The sequence below is a fragment of the Phalacrocorax carbo genome, chromosome 24 (genome assembly GCF_963921805.1).
Source record: "Phalacrocorax carbo chromosome 24, bPhaCar2.1, whole genome shotgun sequence".
Classification (NCBI taxonomy): domain Eukaryota; kingdom Metazoa; phylum Chordata; class Aves; order Suliformes; family Phalacrocoracidae; genus Phalacrocorax; species Phalacrocorax carbo.
In genome coordinates this window covers 3814722-3835597 of record NC_087536.1, presented here as the reverse complement: position 1 = coordinate 3835597, position 20876 = coordinate 3814722, and the positions used below count along the sequence as shown (strand labels likewise).

The following is a 20876-nucleotide window of genomic DNA, read 5'->3' as shown; positions in this document are numbered from 1 at the left end:
GGAAAACATAACAGATTACTCTTAATAAGTCTTTCAGACAGGATTTTCTTTTAATCTACAGGCTCATTTATATCTATTTATTTTTATTCTTTCACGAAATGAAATTAGCATTCTCTGCATGCTCTGAAATGACCTTTATTTGTTTGCTGACAGATACAACACGTTGCTTAAAATCAAAGTGGTGGGTTTTTTTCTTTACAGTCAGAGCAGAATACAGGGGGAAGGTACTTTATTTTTTCAGTATGTGGAAGGACTTCCACTCTCTCCATACATTTCCTCCTTAATTCTCTTAATATGGGAATATCCATGGCAAAAGACAAAGATTCTTCTTTGGGGGATCATATTCGCAGTAGTCCAGCAGAACGCAGACGTTCCTCTTGCCTTTCAACCTAAGCAAAATGCTTCAGATTCTCTCACTGATTTCAGTATTTTGGCTTGCATGATTTCATCTGTTAGTTTAGGTGATAGAAAAGCAAGGACTGAATTTTTAAAGTCCTGTTTGCTGTGAAAATTGGACCGAACTTTGTGTTTCAACGGCTAAGATCTTTTCTCAGTTTCCAGGCTATGTATTTTCATATGCAGTGGTACAAGCCACAGTAGAAGATGAAATACTGCAGCAGGACTTTTCCACATGCTTGTTATCCTCCCTCCTCATTACTGAAGTCAGTAGTTACTCTGACGGTGTCTGCAGAGATGTTTGTAGTTTATTTACACAATATACAGCCTAAACCAGTAACTGGGACTTGGAAAACAACTGTGTTTTTACTTCTGTAAGATCATAATCCTTGAGTTAAGGGACAGAGCAGGGGAATTGTTCCTTAAGCCTCTGAAGCATTGAAAATTTCAACGCTAAACTAACTCTGCAAGTTTACTAGAACTATCAATCACCTAAACTGAGATTCCCCCTCGCCCCCTCGTTTAGGCAAACTAGATTCTCTTGGTCAAACTTTAAAGGCATTTTCCAGTTTTTATTTTTTAAAGGTAACCTTTAGACTAAAGTATTTCTTGTTAACATAGAAAGATGCGTGATGGTTTTATTTTAGTCTTGGAAGGAACAAATCTTCTGCAAATAAAGTCTTGATAATACTTTAAATTGGGATTCTTTACCAAATTAGTCAACCTAATGATTTTTGTAATGATACTATTTTTTAAGTATTCGGCTTATGTCATAGGCTATCCAGAAAAACAGTTTTAAATATGAAGAAATCCTGTATATAATTTCTTGTGAGGCAGAAGATGAGTAGTAAGCCTGTAATCTACCAATTTAACAAAATACTGCATAAAGTGATTAGCTGATACAACTTCCAGTAATTTTAACTTTTTATTTTGTTAGTCTCAGACAAACCAATTTCTAGTCATTAGTGCAAAGCACAAAATAAATCTGTCTTCAACTCTCCCGTTCTCTGCTTCTCCTTTATTGGAAGAGGTATTAAGGTGAGGAAGTTACTTTACTGAAAACTTAAATTAGTGCTGTTCTGCAGATGTTTTCTTCCACGTGTTCTCTTGGTGAAGAGCAACCTTCAAATTTTCTTAAGAAAATAACTTTGTGATTCTGAGATCCCTAGTTTTCAAAATACTTATTTTCATTTAAGGAGAGGCACGTGCTGAGACATTATGAAAATGAGGCCTTTTAAATTGTGTTCAGTACCCTTCAAGTTAATGTCACTGTTATTTATGAAAACCTGTTATTTTTGAGACCCAGATACCAGTTCAGAAGAAACTGGGTGACAGAATTTTTTGTTATTTCTGTTTTCAAAAGAAAGTAACTTTTTAGTAGTCGTCTTCAGTAACCTTCAAGTCTGAAGTTGCTACTCAAGTTGTTGAGGGATCTCCTCCTGTTTATTGTTCCAGAAGCATTTTGGATGATAGAAAATACTTCAGAAACGCAGCAAGTTCTGAAGCAGTTGATTCAGCCGTTGTTTTAACACAACTGAAATACATGCCTGCTTCATTTTTCTGGGAGCTCTGGCTATTACAACCATGTAATCTGCCTCCCTGAGAGGATTTTCATTTGTAAATCTTTGTTTATTGAATCTGTGCTAATATTTTTTTTTTCTTGAGAGGGAGAGGGGGAAAACTCGAGAGAGTTAAGGACCTTTGGAAGAGAAAAATGCATTTTGAAAAAGCCCTTATTTTTCAGAGTATGGAATTTTCGTAAGCATTGTAGTTTCGTCCTGAGGGACTCTGCTTTAAAATACTAATTTTGAAACTGGGGTTTGATCTCCGCCATTGTTTCACAGCTCTTTTAGCAGTTTCCATTCAGTCTTTAAGGCTTCTGAGTGTAAGCATAACAAGCAGTTGTTTCCTGCTTTGACTTAAATCCTGTTTGGAATAGATGTCTGGAAATCTTTTCTGAAAGTTAAAACAAGTGCACCCCACAGTAGGGAGAAGCAGCCAGATCTGCTGGTCTCCAGTTCCTGCCTTAATCAGCCATTACTTTTTTAATCCCTTTCCTCAAACATACTTACAGTATTTTTCAGCTGTTTTGGGTTTTTTTTTTTTGCTTTGTTTTGTTTGTTTTTTTTTTAGTATGGATGCAAAGCTGCCAAAGTTTCTTGCACAGCTGGCCATGTTTGTTTCATAACCTAATATTAAAGGTAGTTGCTGCTGATAATTTAGATTTTTTTTTTTTAATGGGTTGAATCACTACTTTCCTCTGCTGAAAAGGTTCATAGAGTTCTTTTCCTTTTGGTAGATTCTTTCTGTGGTTATCAGTTTTAGGTCAAGATCTGAACTAAAAAGTTTTTGCTGTGTGTTATAGAAGAAAAGAGAGTATTTTCATCCCAGTTCTACTAAAAAGGTTGTTCAAGAGTTGACATGGAATATATAAAAATCAAACTCCACAACTGTGAGCTGACCAGCCTGTTTCTTCCACTATGAATGTTGTCTCTCACTGTGTCTCTGTTTTCCCAGGTTATTTGTTTTTCAGGCAGAATTTAACTTCGTCTATTGTTCCACTTGCTTCATCTCTTCCTTTTCTGCTCTGAGTTCTACCAAAACCCTTCTAAACTAAGAAGTTTGTTCCAGAACCTCTGCAGCTGCCTGATTATATTCCGTTTTCTATTACCTGAGCATCTCATACTTTTTTTCACTAGCATGTGAGAGAACTAGTTCTTCTATGTATAGTATGGTTGGTAAACATCTGAGGTGTTTAGTGTGGTGAGAAACTTGGAAAGAGTTAACCTGTTGCTGCAGACAACAAAGCCACTAGCCATCTGGTCAGATCGACGTTGATAGTATCGCTGCTTTTAAATTAATAACTTCTGTGTTAGAAGAGTAATTGGAAGTTGCATAAAATATGGATTTGGGACTTCGGGTATAAATAATAGAACATATATATTTGATAAGAGCTTTACAATATTTCTATAAAAAGTTCCACTTTTGTGATTACTGCAGTATTAAAATATGTAATGTTTGTCATATAATCCCATCTGATGATTAGGATTAGTAGAATAGCATTATTTTCTAAACTGCCACATCAAAGTTTCACCATTATTAAAAATGGTATTAGGGATTTGCCCTTTAGAAGGAGAGTTCAAATCCCTGCGAAATGCAGGTTACTTTACATTTGTTTTCCTCTTGTCCACAGCTTTAGAAAGGATTGCCCTAATTCCATTGTACAATAGGTAGTCATAGAAAATGAACAGCGGTATGGATAAAAAAAGTACAACCAGAGATCTAAACACAGCTGTGTTATACCTTAGCTTTGTAGTAATTAAACATAGTTGGGAATACTTAAGTTAATTTCTATTAATCCCTGTCAATACACTGAAACAGAGCTATTTTACAGGAATGCAGCAAAAAGTTTTCAAAGAACAATGCTTTTAATTCAAGTTGCAGTGAAACTGTTGGAAGAGTGTTTATCAGTGCTATGAAAGCTCAGGAGTTAAGGTTATCACTTGGGGCCTGGGAAAAACTAGACTAATACTCCTGTTTTGCCTGAGTCAAATCACTCGAACACTCGTTTCACCAGCTGTGGGTCCTTTCTTAATTGCTTACTAGCACTGCTCTGCGGAGGCTTTTGTCAAGATCATCATCTGCTGCCTCTTTCATGTGTAAGGTGGGGGTAAAGAGTGACAGTGTTGTAAATAATTGTAAATAATAACCCTCTCCCGCGCCATGCCCTCATGCAGAAATAGCGTGGGTCACTCACGGCCTCTTTCTGTGCAGTCCTCAAAAAAGGAAGTGTATTCAGTGCTGGAGGAGGATGTGGGGAGCAACTACCCCAGTAAATTAACTTGTGTGTAATCGTTTGTTCTTCTCACTTCTGAAGTAACACAACCGTCCGCATTTAGCGGGATGTATCAGCGCTATGATAAACTAGTTTAGTTTGTGTTCCATGTTTGTATCCATCCTCGACACATATTAAACCTTGTTACCATGCATTTAATCGTAGCTACTGTGATTTCGGCGTGCTTGGTTTTCCAATAAAACCTGGTATAAAACAAAAGGGAGGGGGAGGAAAAGGAAAGCTCTGTTTGCAAATTGAATTGATACAACCTCCCACTGGCTGCGTTAGCTACTGAGAAGCAGAGGCTCCAAAAAGGAGTTGACACAGCATTACTGTTCCTTTACTACTCTTTTTTTTGTCAAACTGTTTGAGAGATTTGAAGAAAAAGCATTTCAATATATATGAATTAGTAGCAAAGTCCAATTCTGCATGAATTCATGCTTCCTCTGAAAATTAGATTCTCTGATGAGGGTACTGTAATTATCATGCTCACAGGCTCTCAAGCCCCCCAGCTGTTAAAGATGGGTTGGCAGTTCATGAAAGATAGCTTGTGGTAACTTAATATGTGCTTCTCTATATTCAGCTTTAATTTAGGGGACTTCAGGCTACAACCTGCAATACCTACCATGTTTGAGATCATGCGATAATTTTTCAGAAGTCTGAGATCGCTTCAAAAGACGGTCCAGAGCTGGCTTGCAAATATCTGTGTTACTGTAAAATGTAGCTGCACAGCAAAAGCTGAAAGAAAATAATAGCAAAGTATAGAAAAGCATCCAGTCAGAGAACCACTATAAATTGTATTTATGAAGGCATTTTCCTTTTCTGCTGGCTCTATTTCAGGATACATTCAGACAAATAGTTGATATCTGGGCATTGGAATATGCTTTGCCCTTTAAGCAAATCACCTAAAGCCGTGTTGAAGGTTTCCATAACCTGTACTAGCCTTCAGAGGTTCCAGGATCTCTCACATTAAATGCTTGGTCATATTCCCTCACCAGTTACGGAAGGACGTAGGCTCTCATTCTACACCTCTCTGCTTCTTTGCCGTGGATGGACGCTGCTCTGGTGAATGCCGGTGCTGTGCAAGAGTGTTTGCATTGTGCAGGTATGAGCAGGAGACTCATTGCCACGTGGGACTCGTGTGGGACACGGTCTTTTCAGTCTCCCTGCTAAATGTATCTGTCTTCCCAGGTTAAATTCTCCCAAGGTGACATAGAGTAGATTTAGGAATAAATTCTATTATTACAGTCCGCAAAAGTGGCAAGAAGTTATCAGATTTTGGGCTGTTTGCACTTCTTCATGTTCTGACAGTTTCTTAATTGGATGGAGCAACGTCCACTTTGGCTTTTTTCCTTTTGTCCATTGTGGACAGTTATGCCACTGGTATTTGGGGATTGGAGAAACGTTTGTGTGTTGGGGTTTTTTTGTGGATTTTGTTTGGAGGTTTTTTTTTTTAGTGCGGGGGTTTTTTTTGGCTTTTTTTTTTTTTTTTGGAGCGGAGGGGGAATGCGATGTATCCAGGAAGTGGGTGGATATTTGCGTGTCAAGCAAAAAGCTTATCCCATTTGTCACGGGGGTGAGTTTGTTATGTAAGAAGGTTTTGTTCCGTTATCTCTGACCGGCACTGCTAGGAACTTCAGAGCAGCTCCAAATGCAGTCAACAGCTTTGCCAAAGAATAACAGCATGCTGTGCCGCGGGTTATTCGGTTTAGGATGCATCGCAGTTGGTGCATGAGAGATGCTGCCGAGCTTTAAAGAAGCTAGTTTAAAGTCCTTGCAAGATCTTCATACCTTATGATCAGAGGCTGCTTCTTAGTAACATGTTGCAGTATTTATGGATGGCAATGGAGTGAATATAACCATCTTGTTGGCTCCTTTTTAGCTGTTTAACACACAAAGAAATCACCAGCTTTTGTTAATTGATATTGAAATTTGATCTAAGTCAATTTGTTTGGAATTCTAGATTAAATTAATTCAAATAACTTTTGACAGAATACCTTTTTGAAAGGCCTTCCCTTGTAAGTTCCCCACCAAAGTAAATCACTTCCATTCAATTATTTACGAGACAATTTCATAGGGAGAGCTTCAAAAACCCTCCAGGCAATAATAAAATGATCTTCACTGTTACAGTCACAATTTGTTCTGGATAATTGGCTGCCATTTCCCTTTGGGGAATAGTACAGTTTTATGTGCTACATAGGTGCCTCTTCCTGCCAGGAGGACAAAGCGGTGCCAATCATATGGACTAAGTCTGTGTCTGAGTTTTCATTTAAAAAAAAAAAGCAGACAAACCCCTTAATTTATACTGCAAACCTGCTACTCAGCTTCATAGTGCATTGCAGAAACTAACTTTCCTGTTTTGTTTGCTTGTTTAATTATTTTACCTCCCAAATGCGCAACTCGCTGACGAAGGACTAGCACTTACTGGACCATTTTGTTCTGTCACACAGACGCTTCAGTGTAGGCTGTATGTTTGCAAATGGCTGTTTACAAAGCTTAAAGGAAAATAGGTTTCTTTCTCTGGAGGGGAGGGGAAACTAAATGTAGATTTCATAATTCCATTGAAGTACTTCAGGGGAGCTGAGCCAGCTCATGCTTATCTTACCCTTTTTCATGTTCAGTGGTCATCTATTGTAAGCCACTGAGGGAAACACAACACGGAGTTAAGAGGATGGTCGATTTGTACTCGTACGGGTGCGCTGATGTCTGCTCCCTCTCACTGCTCTGCTCCTGTGAGTTGAGCTTTTTTGATGAGATTTCTGCAGGTTATTGGAATGTGGTGTGTCATAACAATTCTGTTAACCTGCTGCAATGAAGACGACTAAGGAACACCTGCACCTTAAGGAAGGGAAAAAAATTGAAGCATTATGGCAGTACATAGTCAAAATCTCTGGATTTTTAGCCGAACCATTATGCTGTTCAACCATCTAGTGAAAAATTAATATTTTCTAGAGCAAGCAGACTTGTAGTGTTGAAAAGTGAACCCAAAAAACTGTAAAAATTCCTTTTGATTCATTAAAAAAAACCCAAACCACCCCAATAATAAAACCCTTCTCGGTTTCTAAAGGTTGGGCAGCCTATGGTTGGATTTTAACAATGTCTCTTGAAATAATTCGAGTACTTTAGAATCTGGAAGCCACCATTAAAGGTAACGGGGCAACCCACTATCAGAGCAATAGCCAGAATATAAAACACGTTTGTCCCTAAATGTATTGTTTTCTTCAGTTCAGTGGAGTACTTTGCCCAAAAGCCTCCCCTTTCCTAGATGACTTTACTGCTTTAAATCCCCACGTAACTTTGTAAGAGGCTTTTCTACCAGAGTTCAGACCATAACAGAAGGCATTACCTCCTTGTTCCCTGCGTGAAGTTCAGTAGAATTCTTTGCACTACAAGGAATTCTCTTCTGCCCAGGCTGTGGCCTTTGAGAGGACCAAGGCTGAAATGCCCTGGAACCGAGTAATTTGCTATGGTGGAAATTCTGTGCATTTTTCAGCTGGCCATTGCAGGCTTGATGGGATTTCCTTCACTGGGAAGGAAAAGTGGAAGAGCAAACTCTGGACGTTTTCCCTTTCCATCTGAATGATGTCGTGATGGTTTGTAGGAACTTATCTGGCAAGATTTGGTGAAAGTTGTGGTGTCAGAAATGGCTCATCCCTTACAGAATTTTCTAATATGTTTAAATTTAAAATAAGCTTTTCAGTCAGAATGGAGTTCCTGCTTAAACCTAGAAGTAACCTCTTCAGAGTGCCTGGTATTCCCTCCTCTGCTGATGTTCATTTTGTGCTGGGTGAGGCCTTGCCAGAGGTAGAAATCCCTCTCCAGCCCAGGGGACGATGCAGATTATAAGTTGATGGTCTTTCAAACTGCGGGTGGCTGTTACATCTTCAGCTGCGTACATAAAACGTAGCTTGAGTTCTCCTTTCAAACTTCTGTTACTGTTTGTTCTATCCAGTTTTCATTGTAATTTTTTCATTTCTATTGAATTAAAATCAAACCAGAACTTTTTTTGTTTTAAAAAGACACTTAAAAATAAGCATAAAGTTAAAAAGCAAAGAGGGGAAGGGCTGGGAAATGACCATGCTCTACTTACTTCATTCCTGTTGTATGCTGTGGCAAGTGTCATAATTCTTTTGTCTTATGGTTCTTATTTAAAAAAACCTTTTATTCTTTTCAGAACTGTTCACGATACGCGCAGTTACACTAGCTTAGCCTGTCTTTCCTGACAGTCAATGTTTCATAAAAGATTGTAACAAAGAAAAACTAATAAAGTACCTGTTCTCTGATAACTTGTGAAAAGTCCTCCAGAAGATGATTTATTTAGTCTGGGATTTTCAAAACATCTTGTGGACTGGATGCCTAATTCTCCTACAGCACTTGAGCGAATCCTACTCTTCTTTCCACACCTCCACAAAAACATTTGCTCAAAACTGCCAAAACTCTGTGTGTTATATGCGTGTAAATATTAGATCTAGTATTTCAAATAAATATTTTACATTAATTTGATTAAACTCTCTGGCAATGCTTATAACTGGCATGAGAATCCATCTTCTGTACAGCTTTCTCATTGTAATTTATCAGTATTTAATGAAAGCTTAAAATAAAATGTCCAAACTTATGTCATATCCCCTCCAATGCTCTGAATATTTCATCTTCACTGAATGAGCTGCATAGTAATTTGACAGATATCAGCACTTCCTGATGATTTTTTTTTTCTGCCAATGTTCGCTGCCTGCCTTCTGGCTCTGACCACCATTGATAAATATTACGGAAAGGGTTATAGTGTTTCGTTCTATTAAATGTCAGGGTGTAGAACACAAAATATGTCTGCTTATGCAGCGCTCATCAAGGACAGCCTTGATTATTCAGGCTTGTTTGAGCAACAATTCCCTGTGTTCAGACCACATTAGTGGATGTGTTTGTTTTCCTCCCAATGTTCGGTTGATTTTTCTTCTTTTTTTTGTGGGGGTGAGGATTTAGGAGGGTGAGTGAAGATCACCTAGACCGTGCTTCCCCCATAACATGGGACACAGAATTGTTCCTGTTGTGTAAATACAAATGGTTCTGAAGGGTTTTCTGTTGTTATTGATAATTGCCTAATTTGAAGTTTGTCATTTACGAGTTAGAGGGTAACAAAGCCATTTCTCAGTGCATAACATACTGCGTCAGACATAGAATACAACGACCTTGTGTGCCTGCCTTGTGAGAGCTGGCTGCAGCCCTATCAGCTTTCTGCGAGTTCTGAAGTGAAGATGATGTTATGTTAGTATAACTACTGCGACTTTATGGTTAGTGTAGGTAAAATGCTGGGTTTACTTCTCAGGAGTAGCTGTATATTTGTGCGTGCATGTACTTTTGTGCAGAGGTTTGTGTTCCTGGTAAATAAATTTGGAGCTGGCCTTTATGGGTAAGAATATATGTGCTGGTAAGCTGGAGCCTGAAACTCCAGGCTCGGTAAGAAATACTTGCAATAATTCGTAGCACATTGGCCATTCTTTGTTTGTTTTAACATCTGAGTTGCCTTGGATAGATGCATTTTCTCTTACTTATGTACCGGTTCTCAGAAGGCATCTTGCAAATGCCTAAGTGTGTGTGTGTGTGTGTGTGTGTTCATTTTCTAACACCCGGTGGAATTCTGAGCTTGCACACAGAAATGTGACAAACATGTTGTGCGTATAGTGATGCCTTTAGGAAAATACCTGGTTTTTTGGTTTGTTTGGTGTTTTTTTTTGTTGTTGTTTTGTTGTTGGTTTTTTTTTTAGTAGAGAGGAAAATACTTGGGAATAATAAGAAAGTCCAAACAAAGAAAATCAACTTGTTCTAGAATTGTATCATTCTGAGTGAGTGGAGAATCAGGCCAGATGTGTCCTGGGAGAGCACTCAGCTTTGCTTTAAACAAGCTCCTTTGGCTCTGTTAAAGTGCTCGTGAGATGAAGCTCCACAGCAGAAGAGAAAGCTTTGCATCAGATGCACTAAAAACATTCCACATAAGACAATGCGTGTTGGAAAGTAAGAGTTATATTTCTGTTTACAAAGATCTTCATGGTTAGACAGACAAGAGAAAGAAAAATAATTCCTGAGAGTTTTGTTGTGTGTCAGCTGTAATATATTCATAGACTTATATATTCATATACAGAAATCAGATCGAAAAAATCTTTGACTTTTTACTTTGAGCTGGGGCAAACAAAAACATTTTGAAATGAGGCAGTGGTGTTGAGGTGGAATTCCAGGTAAGTAATGGGGTATTTGAAGGTGAAATCTAGTTGCCCCTGGGAAATTTGTTACTTTGGGGACTCTGAAATGTAACTCAGCGTGCAATGCTTTTTAACTAAGTATGACATTTAGAAAGGGGAAGTGGGGAAAGAAGAGAGAACCTGTGTGTTTGAATGTGAATTTCGACATCTGTTAGGATGTGTGAGAAAGTTAGTTGCTGGTATTTAGCTTCTTTCTGTTCTGCAGGCTTAAAAGGGTTTGCTGAAATGCAGCTGATGGGAAGAACAGTTTAATTTGCAGATCAGGCCCATTTTTTGGCCATAAAAGGGTAAACAACAAAGAGCTTTTTCCTCTCTTCCCTATCCCTTTTGAGTAGAAAGCTGTCAACCTTTTCATTTATTCCCACTTAGGAACAATTGCCCAGTTGTTTACAAGTTGGCTCATCTTTTGTCATTTTGCTTTTATGTGAGTAAACAGGAGCTCCATGCCTGTGAGAGCTGGTTTCCAGTGGCTCCATGTCTAGTGACTTTACTTTTATATCATAATTTAATATGCCTTATTTGAAGGTTGTATTGTGAGTTTCCTCATTTTTAAATATGGGAGAGCCTACACAGGAATAAAAAATTTATTGGTGGTCGCTCCTTATTAAATGAACAAGAAGTTATGTAAGTTAAAGTTGATGTGTTTGGTGTCTAAAATGTCATGATCTTCCATTAGAGTAGCACTGGTAATGCCCACTGTGTATGGGTTCTTCTGTGTCGGATAAGCTTGGAGCTCTTCTGAATTTCTAGGTGGGATGGGATTGAGAAGAGGCATTAGCAGGAGAAATTTGAGAATTTGAGAAATTAGCAGGTGAAATTTGATTGAGACTGGTCATCAGTTGTCCCTTCTCCTGAAGGGAGGCAAGATGCAAGTGTGCACCCACAAATCACGATTGCTTCAGCCTCTTCAGTCTAGAAACAACAATTCAGAAACTTCTTAAAATATGCTTTTTATAAGACCGAACAGAAGGCATTGTGTTGAGTTTCACGAGAAGTGGGTCTTGTTCCTGAGTCTGTCATGTGTAATATCTATGTAGGCTGAGGGAAAGTGTAGCTAGTTTTTTCAGATGTGTTCAGTCCTACTAGCTCCCACTGACATCAGATAGTGCAAAGTAGCTCTGCTTGGTTTGACCTTGAACTCTGTCTTTATCTGCTGAAAGGTAGCAGCTTTCTGCCCATCCTGGACACTGGCCACATGCTACCGCCAGGTTCTAGAGGCATCAGGTGGCAACAAACGGTATTTACTACATTCCAGCTATTTAAAACAACTGTGTTTTAAAATATTGGGCATTGCAGTATGTTAGTGGCGAAGGATTGTTAATACCCTGAAAGCCAAGCTTAGTTCCGTGCTTTGAATGCATTTGTCTTATAGAATATAAATGGTTGTCTTTCCATTTCCGCTCTTCTTCAGTTTAAGACACAAATTGATAGTTTTTCATTCCCCTGTTGTGACAAGTACGTATGCAGAATGCGTTCATCTCACTGTCAACAGACCTGGAAAATTTCTCTGCTGGAATTGAATCTGAGACTTCTGAATCTAAATGTATAAGCCCTTGCCGCTACAGTTTTAAAGATTCAATTACAGTAGAATAAAGGCATTAATAGATTCACACCCCTGGAGGGGAAAATGATGCTACCTGAGGCCAGTCTGTGTTACATCCTGTTCCGCAGACATAATCCTTCAAAAGCCGTGTTCACAGAAATGCTATAGTTCCTTTGCCATATGTGTGAATCAAGCATACCTGCATACTTGGTTCTCTAGTGGATTTCTGGTTGTGCATTTCAGATCAGATGGAGTGGCATTAACTTACTATGCACGAAAGGTATTCTCTTTCTTTTAGAAAAGAGGAAAAAATAGTTTTCAGACATTTGATAAACTTTCTTAGGGTCTACTAGGTGGCAAAAAAAAACAAAAAAGCTTTTGCTCCTAGTTTGCTGCTGTTGTGCTATAATTACAGCGCAAGCCGGTTCCTTAGCTTTTAGTCTTCATAGTAAGATGCTGGTTCCCGTCAAATATTTGGATGGTTACAACATAAGAAACATCTTTCTCCATCTGGCAGGTTTTGGACGCTACCCTAATACAAGTGATAACATAATATTTAAGAAATGAATGCTTCCAGGAATTCCTTTTACCCTTAGTGGGAGATGCTGAATATAGCAGCTTGGGTGTTTTCTTCAAGACTGCAAGGAGTCTACGTGGAAGTATTTTTAGGGATGTAATTTGAGAGAGAGATCTTGCCCAATCCTCAGTAACAACCAGAAGGGGCACTTAGGGCAGGAGGCAAACATTTGAGGCCTTTCTCTGCCCGATTCATTCTCACACAGGTGTAGTGATTGATCACTTGCTGGGGTTCTCTTACTTGTCCCAAAACAAAGCGCAGTCATGACAACTCTTCTAGGGCAGGAAATTGGCTTCTCATGCTGTAATGCTCTGACAGACAGGGGAATGTCACCTCTCAACTGGGTGTTGTGCAACAGCATTGGTCAAACATTTTGTAACTTACTCTAAGTAATTTAATCCAATTAACATGCAGCTAATTTAGCATGACATGAACTGTAGCTGTGCAACTCTTCTGCAGCTTTGTTCGTTAAATTCAACATCAAGTCATTGTCTTAACATGTAGATGATGTATAATCAGTCAGCAATTAATTAGCATCAGTATGTCAGGTACTCATTAGGATAATTGACTAAAGTCTGTCTTGTTGAAAACGGCTTTTTGCTTAATTTTATGCACTTAGTGAAATGGAAAATACAGTCCTAAAAGACGTAGGCAGATCTTATAGGTCATCTGCATAACTCGTTTGCCAGGTTAATTTAGGCACATCCTCAAGTGCTTCTGTAGCTTAGCTGACATAGCTTAGGCAGTAAACTTCTACCGCTTCTTTCAGAGAACATGTTTTGTATTATTTTTAGGTGACCGTAAGTAAAAACTGTGTGCTAAGCCTGACTAACCTGAAATACCAAGACAGATGAGTTAGCCAACTTCAGAGGAAGGAGAGTAGTCTGTGCAAGTCCTCCTCAGACTCTCTGAAATGAACTGCTTTTGAGACAGGGTTTTGCAAAGACAGGTTATCTTTGTGTTTCATGCTTTTATCTTTCTTCATTATGAAATCTTTTCTGCTATGCCTGTGCTGTATGTGACTGAAGCTGGGCTCAAGTGATAGGATATGCGCCCAAGCACGGGTAAAAGGTGAAAGAGCAGCGTGCAGAGGGGAGTGTTGAGCCAGAAGATGTACAGATTGGGCAGGTGAACTCAGTATTCTATTTATAGAGTATGTAAAAGCATGGATATTTAAATGGGCTTTGTTTATGTGAAGGAGCTTTTAAGAGACTTCTTAGCTTGAGTGTAGAGCCATGTAAGGCGATGAGAGATTGGTGTGGTCTGTGCTGATGCATAGTTCTCTCGGGCCTGGTTAACCGAGGAGTCTTTGCACTGCACTGGGCTGCAGGGAGTCAGTAGCTACATCAAGTTTGGGAGCTTGTGCGTGTTTTCCCGTATCGTTGCGCTCTGTTAGGTGTCTCTCTCTCCTCTATTCCTATTAACCTTCAGTTGTTACACCAAGCGTTATTATCCAGGTCGAGTGTCCAGATCCGGCACTTTGCATCTGCAGTGAGAAGGGGAAACCATGCCAAATTTTCTGAAACCAGGTGGGCTGGTGGCTGCCTCTGCTGGTCACCCTATGCAGAACTTACTGTTTGCCTGACTATGGGCAGCAAGAAAACTGGCAGCGTTTGCCCATTCTCTATCCCCTCTGGTCACGAGCGCTCCCGGGGCTGTGCAGCTCAGCTCTGAGCATCGGTGAAATGCCGCAGACTGTGTCACAGCAACATGCTGAGCTGCACAGGCTGCAAATAATCTCTTATTCTTATTTTAATACTTCGGGGGCCGCTCTCTGAAACAGAGAGTGTGTGTGTTCTGTTTCTTTTTGACTAGCAACATACTGTCAGCTTTAGTTTTAATCTATGTTAGAGGAATTAATACTTGGTTTGTTGGTTTAACTCATTAAAGAAATTACTTCTGTAGCTTTGCTGGAGTTCAAGCAACATCCATCACTGAAGATTATTTTCTTCAACACTATGAGACACAATAGAAATGTTTTTATTTATTTTTATAACCATCCACAGTGATATATGTTTTCAAGGTGAATACCAATCATGCAAATGCCCGTGTTTGTTTTTCCTGAATTCCCCTTAAGAAAGGCAGAGAATTGTCTGACAGGATCAGATGAACAACCTATTTAAGAATACTAATACGGCCTTATTTTCATTCATAGGCCTCAAAAAACTATTCAAAGGAATTTAATAGCATTTTATATATAACATGCGTATAGTAAATGAATAAAACAGTGAGAAGAGGAAGAGAAAGTGACCTTCCCTGAGGCCACCCAATAAATAATTTTGCAGCCTGGGAGAAGAGCTCCTGTCATTTGAGCTCCTTCCCTGAGATATAAGATTGGAAATGGCAGAATTTGGAACAGAAGCCTCAGTTCAGCATTTTATCCAGCAGCCAACACAGGGGTCTCGTTTCCAAGAGTGGAATTAAAAATGTACTCTGGGAGATAATCTAAATATTAACTATCAGTTTTCTTAAACTTGAATTAATGGGTTTGAAAAAAAGCTGTTTGAAAGCTTTTGAGATGACGGACTGCCAGTGTTTGTTAGAAGAATGCATTGCCTGACAGATGATTCCTGTAGGAAAAAGGGTAAATTAAATCCTAATTTACTGGGAAGTAAATCTGAGGAAGAAGTAGGTGTGAGGCAAGGCTGGAAGAAGGAACTGTGAGAATAACCACTTGAGGGAGAATGTTGAGATGACCTTTCTTACTCTGGGTTCCCTTGTTAATGAAGGCTAAGTCTCTTTAAAGGGCAGCAAGTCTGAACTTCTGTGGATGCGGTTTGCCAGTCTGGGATTGGTCTGTAACTTCTATTACATGAGCTTCTCTATGAATTGTAACCTTTAAATATTACATACACTTCAGGTCAAGATAGTCTAGTTTATAGGTAGTGCGTAGAGTGAGTGAAGAGTAAATACCTGCATTTTATGAGTGTAATTTCAGTCTAAATTCCAGGTTTGTTACTCATGCCAGAGATGTAGATAAAATCACTATAACAATCAAAACATGAATCAAGGCTCATAAAGCAAACTTGAACTGTTAATGAAGTTTCTTTCAAGGGTTTGTGGCCACTACTGAATAGCATCGTTGGCTTTTTCACAGCCTAGAGGACAGCCTGCTGTAACAGTTGTTGTCAGTTTTAAGTTCTAGAAGGTGAGTCACTATAACTCTGAAGGATTTTTCAGGAGTACCAACACTCATTGGAGTACCTTCCCTGGGCATTTTCTGCGTTCAGGGGTATTGCAGCGTGCAGAAATAGAATGGGGACTTTCTGTCCCTGAACAAATGCTTCCTTTTATTCGGACCCAACAGAAGTTCAGAAATGCAAAAAGAGCATGATAGGAATAGGCATTACAACTTTGTGAAACATTTTGCATGGGTAAGATTTGTAACTTCAAAAAATGTTCTTTGGAGTAATCAAATGTTTTGATAAATTTGATTACAGTTCAGCAAATGGCTATCCAATTAGTGGAAATGCTTTGATGGGAAATAAGATTTCAGTTTTCTTTGCTGAAGTGCCATTGAAAAGTAAAATTCAGTTGAAACAAGTGAAATAATTGAGATACTTCATTTTATTCTGTATGCTGTTATTCCAGTTTTTTCTTTAATTAAATTTTGCCAACCAAATTACCTGTTCTTCAGATCAGTCACAAAGAAAAAGCAGCAGTCATTCACAATGACTTAATACTGCCTGTAAGAGGGACGTAGTCACACTCGGTCATAGTTTCCCGGTTTCCAGAAACTGAAACTAGATTTTGTATTCCTTAAAAGACACTTTTGTGCCCAGTCCTGAATGCTTTAATGGGACTAAGACCGTAACCTGGCAAGGGGTCGGGGGTGAAGAAAACTTTGCTGGAACTGATTGTACCAGAAAACCCCCACAGAAACCTCTGGTCCACTTTTGGAAGTCTGTTCATGAAGTCTGTGTACAAATATGTGCATAGCAAACTAACACCACATTCAGTCAAGGGGAAATATATTTTAAAAAGACAAGTAGAATTTGAAAATATTTGCTGGGAAAGGAGAGATTAATAGGTACGGTGGGAGAGGCAGAAGCGAGCTAACATTATTAAGCTTTTGATGTGCCTTGTGTTTTAACCATTGTGCTTTCATGAACTTCAGAAAAAAAAGTTTACAGAATCTGAAGTCCTTTCTTACTGTTCTGTCTCCAGGGTACTGATTATCCAATAATGTTTTGTAAACCGTTCATAGAAGTTCTGAAATCTTCTGGCACTTAGAGTGTCTTACGGAGCTCTGCAGTCAAATGAACAACCCACATGTGTGTGACTTAATGCTTTTCAGCTAAGCAGAGTCTGTTAAATTTTGCTTTTAATTAAAAAAAAAAAAAAATCTGCTCAATTCCCCTGCAGAAAGGAAACTTTTTAACTACTATACAGGGCACTGGCACGAATCATGCAAATCTGAGAACGATGTTCTTGGTGGAGAAAAGTTCTCAGGACACTTGATTCAACACTAATACTCCTTGTTTAGATGTGGAGATGATGTTTTTGGCATACAGAACGGTCATTGTTTTCTCTGAAGATCACCTAAAGATCTGTCGAATGGCTTGACAGCTGGAATAGAAAGAATCGCCTGATTTGCATTTTAGGGGAGCTGTAGAGATGTGCTATCTGAATGAGCTTCCTCTGCTGTATTCCTGATAGGTGGGTAAATACTTGATCTGACTGGAAACATCCGCACTTCATTTGTGCACAGTTAGCTCTTCTTAAAAATTTCAAATAAATCTTAGAATTCAGCAAGGGTAAGATTCCCTGTTTATCTAATGCATCTGTCTCAACGCTTTCGAACTGCCATATTTCTTATAGTTGAGATTGTTTATGGATGTTCCAAATGTTTAAAAATAGATTTTTTTTCTAGTTTTCCCTGACCGGTGTTCTTTGCAGTTACCTCTTTGTTTGTGGGACTCTGGAAGTTGAGCAACCCAAAGAAACTGCCCCTTTATGCCAGTGATGAAGAAAACATTGCTTTGCTTAGCAGCAAATACCCAGATGTAGTATGCTTAAAGATAATTCATTTGCTGTAGTACCCACAAAAACCCTGTCCATTGAAGATGTGTCAGAAGTCCCTTTAATGACACTCAATATTGCCGTAAGGCTTCTTTGTATCGCCTTCATCTGTCTCTTGCCTCTTGTCTGTGTGGTTAGGTTATAAACTCTTGGGGTAAGCAGTATCTTTCTGGTCATATGAAAGCACGGAAACGTACTAGTTTAGTTTATAACAAATTTTTTACAGTCTTCCAAGATACTAAGCTTCAGGCTGGAAGATTTATACTCTGAGACACTGTGTGTTCGCGAGTCTGGTCCTGTGCAGTAGTTCCTAAAGTCCTGGTGTTTGATATGGCAACACGGGACCCTGTTAGAATGAGCTCTAAAAATTTTTCAGATTTTCTCCCCCAATAATTCAAGTAGAAACGGAAAGACAAAATTTCAGGGTATCTCCACTCAGCTACATGTTTGTGTTGTTTTACTGTGGGCAAAACAACTTAATTTTGCCATTCTAATGGTAGCATATGCTTAACTTTTAAGAATGAGAATAACGATGTGGAAACAAAGCGACATTCTTTGGAATATTTCTCCAAGTAAATTCAGACATAATGAAAACGTTTCCATGATGATTTTTTTTTTTTTTACATCAAATCAGCTTTTCTTCCCTTGGAAAGACATCTGGCCAGGGAAGGCAAAAAGCTTTAAAGAAGCAGTTCTTTCAGGGGATGCTCTGAAAATCAGAGAGATGTTTTACGCTAGCAAGTAGTCAGTCACTGAATGCTATTAAATTTTTTTTAAATACCACACTTAAATTTGCAACTCTACGTTAGGCACTGAGTGACAAAGTTAAAAACGGAGCAAGAAGTATAGCATGGGTAGGGAAAATGTACGGTCTCTAGAATACAGGCCCTCATTCTAGGGGGACCTGTCTGGTAATGGCCTTCATTTATTTGTGTCACTGTGTTCTGTATTGCGTTTTCCTTATGCCTTTAAATGTTGAAATCTTTGTGGATGAAAGTCATTGTCGGGTGTGGTACGCTTACCCTACGGCACTCATAGCAAGAGCTAGGTAAATTTGCATAACTGTTTAACGTAGTGAACCACTCTTTTTGTGGATAGTATGTGGTTCACATAAAATAACTGGAAAAAGGGGGGGAAAAATGTAGGAGATGGCAGAAGATGGAAATAAATATATATATAATAATTTTGGTCGTTTCTGTACGGTTGTCAGTTTACTGTGATTTTAAGTGAAATAAACCCATGGCCTACCCTTTCTCTCAGATGGTGCCGTATCAACCAGTGTACTGTATACACTGTGCCCGAGATAAATTCCAGTGTTGTGTGAGAAGCATGTAGCTACTCTGCTAACTCATGTTAGTAACTACATCAGTGACTTGCTTTACCTCCAACTTGTGTGTTAAATTTTGTCGGGGCAGATGGCGCTGACAGGAGAAAGGTCTTGCAGGAAGGAATTAAGTCATTTTTAAGAAGCGAAAGAAGCAGCTGCAGTTTTGATTATTATTAAGGTAATTATGAAAGGGAGTATTATTGGCACCGAGTCACTTGGTGCACCTGTGGCAGAAATGGGTCTTCTGTTGTGCTTCATATTGAGCCAGCGATGGCCGACATGTGCCCTGCGTTAGAACCAGGCAGATAATGCTTTGTGGTCACCGAGATTTATACTTCTGGTTTTGGCACCTGAGTCTTCCCATAGCCGTTGCAATAAGTCTTCTGTGTCTGAGCAGCGTGGTTCTTGTGCTGCCTTTTGGAGCCGTGCTCAGCTCGCTGCCTACCATGGAAGCTACTGACACAGCATCTCGTGCATCTTGCGTGTTCAGCAGTGAAACGAGATCCCACATACTGCAACTGGGAAAGCCGAACTAAGGCTCTGCAGATTGCTATCCTGTCGCATTAGGAAAGGAAAAACAGTGAGTTTCTCGCATGGGGTCACACCATATGTTAATGTCATTCATAATTTTATATCAAAGTCCTTCTGTTCATGTAGGGCCAAGATGCAGGTTTCTAGAAGTAAATGGGTCTGTATTATGTTGAATAAAAGTTAATCAAGTGGGCAATGATGCTAAGGAAAGCAGTGCAAAAATGTAGATGTGCGTTGCTTAAAAAAAAACAAACCTGTGATGAGAAAACTTTCTTCAAAGAATTAGAAGAAATAAATACTGTGTTTCGTATATAGAGAAAACCAGCAAATGCATAGTGAAATAAGTGAGGGTGTAGGACTGGCTGTACCGGACGAGGTGGGGCACGTGGAGGAAGGGTTTTTCACCACTCATGCTGTTTTATGTCAGTTTAAGCCAGAGTCCTGAGCATCATGGTCACCGACGGAGAATGATCCGGATGACAGGTAACCCTTTCTCTGATTTTGGTTTCTGCAGGTAGGTTAGCCCTCAGCTTCCTGAAGTGTCTTGCTGTGCTGTCACACAAGTGTTGATACCAGTGCCAGGCTACATGTGGGAGAGTCAGGTCTAGCAATCAGGAGGTGGACCTGCATCAGCCTGGGCTTAAAAGGGCTGGAAAGGCTGTGGAATTGCAGTCAAAGGCTCAGACCATTGTGACAGGCTGAGATTTTCTGCTTGGAGAGGTGTCTGTTGCTGTGAGTGAAGGTGAATGTTTAATGCATATTTTCTTTGGTCTCAGACTCAATGATGTCTGGGCGTATCCTCAGGATAAAAAAGAATATCCTTCTAAGACTTCTGAGAAACATGGAAATATTGCGAGCATCACTTCAGAGACCGATCTCATTCCAGAAAGATGATTTGACTGCTTTTAAAAGTTCACTGTGAACTGAGGAATGGGAAATATCCCAGTTTATATTCCTGCAATTTAACCACTGTTGTCTCCAACTTGCAAACGTGCAGGAGTCACCTCAGCATGCAAAACCATTGATCTTCAGTGGTAGTGTTCTCAAGTAGTACCCTGTCCCGGACAGACCTTATCTTTATATTTTATTCTAGTTTTTTATAAAAAGTCACTGACAGTCATATTTTTGATACAGAACTACTAAGCTGGTGTTTGGTCAGTAATACCTAGTTCAGTTCAATCATGGCACCTCTTTTGTCAGCGGCTGCAAATGAAGCCTGTAATGAAAATGCCACTTGAACAGTGATCCAGCAAACGCTGCTTAGTGGTCTTCTGCTTAATAAAAAGTATTAATGGCGCTCTCAGAAAAATATAGGTGTAGATTTGGCTTACTGAAAATCTTTTACGCGATGCTAATTTTTCACAATTTAATGTTTATGGGAAAATTTAGATTCT

At 39.2% G+C, this 20876-nt stretch overlaps 1 protein-coding gene and 1 long non-coding RNA gene across 6 annotated transcripts in view; one reads left to right on the top strand and one right to left on the bottom strand.

Moving 5' to 3' along the window:
• The window catches only part of LRRTM4 (leucine rich repeat transmembrane neuronal 4), a 500507-nt gene that overhangs the window by 32244 nt on the left and 447387 nt on the right, over nt 1-20876 (top strand). The gene's annotated exons all lie outside the window — the stretch shown is intronic.
• On the bottom strand, nt 3823-6700 carry LOC135317064 (uncharacterized). The gene is made up of 4 exons (XR_010376186.1): nt 6657-6700; nt 6023-6113; nt 4857-4969; nt 3823-4434 (listed from the first exon to the last, which is right to left on the bottom strand). It is a non-coding gene; the product is annotated as an uncharacterized LOC135317064 (long non-coding RNA).